We start from the raw sequence: 2,383 nt of genomic DNA, 5'->3' as shown, positions 1-2,383 counted from the left end.
ATAAAAAACATCATAAACAATCGTTTCATCGCGCTATCATACCGATTCGTGAGCATCTACGTCTGATGTGACTGCACTTGTATCTAATCATATTTATGTGCCTTGGTATAAGGGGGAGGGGCTGTTATAATGATGTTGCATGGCGGGGCTACTATGATAATACATTTTCAAATGCATTATCATGGTAGTTTTATGGTGGGTTACTATGACAATATTTGATATAAAAAAAAATGTCCAGTAGATCCCTAGGATACGGCATAAATCCGTTCCGGTATTGGGATCGTAAGGTGAAATCGCCATATGACAGGACCTAAACAAAATTTTACACAGCACATACTAAAAATTAGTAACAAAATACAGTACAGTATATAATACATATGTATATAATCAAATAACATTATAAATAACACCGCCAGGTGGGGCAAATACCAGAACTAGGGACCGGAAAAACATCCTATTCCACATCGTAACCTGAAAAAAAAAAACGTATCCTAGGGCCACAGTATATGTTCGAATAAGTATTTTTTCTTCACTTTTTCGAGAAAATAAAAATCTAAGTGTTGTGCAACCAGGGAACAGGACTTTTGCATAATAAGAGTGACATAGTAGGAATGCCCCCAAACCCATCACATCATAAATGCCCCCAAACCCATCACATCATAAATGCCCCCAAACCCATCACAAGTATCCCTAGTTGACGTTACATTTTCGAGCTGTATTAGTGTAACATAGTCGTTACATGTCAACACTCAGGACCCACACGTTGTATGCAGACACTCTCAAGGAGACAAAGACAAGGAAAAAATTCGACTCACTTTTTTTTTCCAGTTGAAACAACAGGCATTTATTTACAGGTACTTCTAACATAATGCTTTTTCTCTTGTTCAAAAGTTTTCTGGTACTCCAATGTGCTTAATAAGACTCTGCCGTATCGAACACGTGGTACTCTGTCTTTGTTCGGCTATGTTTAGGACACTTTTTTCCCTATTGCTTTCGGGCCATGTGTGTAACATGTCTATTTCTGTCCTTCTCCAGTCACATTTTTTTTATTTAATAAATTTTTTTTTCTTTCTTCCTCGCTGTGACGTCACCTTGCACACAGCTTGGTCATTTGCATATGTTGACTGTCGTACCACTGCTGCTGCTGCTGCTGCTGCCATACATGCGTCAGTGCTCTGTTACATTAGATACCCTTAATAGATTCAATAATACTAACTTTATTTTACCTCTCCAGGTTAGAAGAACGTGTGCACAGACCGATGATCACATTAGAGACACGTGGGTGACGTCATAGCTGAGACAAGAAGTCAAGCGTGGCTAGAGAAAGAAAAATAAAGGTCTTTTGTTAAAATCTGAAACAGCGAGTTTAATTTGTTTCCTCTTCCTTTCTTATGTTCCTTGCGATGGAGTCTACAACATGTTGGGTCTCTATATATTAACGACTATGTTACACTTATGTTATAGGGCCCGGTTGTTGGTTGATCGATCTTACAATTAAGAAAGAAACGTAGACAAAAAAATGTGGAAACAAAAAAAGGAAGAAGAAAAAAAAACACTCCCGTGTGCAGCAGAAAAAAAATAAATAAATAAACATGTGACTGCTAAGAAATGACTGTTAAGAAATGACTGTTAAGAAATGACTGTTAAGAAATGAGCTCACAATTCAGTGAGTCGACAGGAAAGATGACTGATCGTTATCATAAGATGCTGCTGATGGTTTTTCTGGTTGAAATGTCCTTTGGTCTTCTCACTAGGAGCTGTTGCTTTGACGTAACTATTGTAAAACTTTGGCTGGAGATGAAGTTGATAATGATGCATAAATCGAGTGATAGCTGTTATGACAAGAGAGGCTTCCTTCAGTCTTGACAGACTAAGGACACCCACTGTAAGGTTGCCTGCGCATGAAATTTTTGTGGCAAGAGTTGCACAATCTCCAACCACACCTATCCTGAGTCGACATTGTTAAATACCAGTACCAAGTGGAGGTTCAGGACGACTGGAAACAAATGCCGAAGTAAGCGGGAAGCACATACAGCACCTAGAATTCCCAAATGGTCACCCATCTGGTACTAACTAGGCTCAACATTGCTTAACTTCAGTGATCTGACGAGAACCGGTGTGTCAATGTGATTATACTTTTATGACAATAGTGATTACAATAGAAGTCAGCGTTGACGTGCTGTAGAAGATGGGAGAAAGATTGCTGCTGCTGCTGTCGCCATCATGCTAGTAACTGATTTATTGTTTCAATGTGACCATACCATCAAAGTTTCCTGTTTTGCACATATCGCCCTTTACTGCCTTGATTTAATCTTCCTCCAAGATCAACAGATCTAAGCTTGTCTTAGAGACTCACTTTGCACATCCATTGTCCCATTTTTAT

At 38.8% G+C, this 2,383-nt stretch overlaps 1 pseudogene; it reads right to left on the bottom strand.

The window, feature by feature from the left end:
• Window positions 1–2,027: 2,027 nt before the first annotated feature.
• On the bottom strand, window positions 2,028–2,143 carry LOC145275454 (5S ribosomal RNA; annotated as a pseudogene).
• Between the last annotated feature and the right edge of the window lie 240 nt (window positions 2,144–2,383).

The sequence above is a fragment of the Euprymna scolopes genome, chromosome 4 (assembly GCF_053919585.1).
Source record: "Euprymna scolopes isolate OS-2025 chromosome 4, ASM5391958v1, whole genome shotgun sequence".
NCBI classification, from domain to species: domain Eukaryota; kingdom Metazoa; phylum Mollusca; class Cephalopoda; order Sepiida; family Sepiolidae; genus Euprymna; species Euprymna scolopes.
This window is presented reverse-complemented; position numbering and strand designations above follow the sequence as displayed.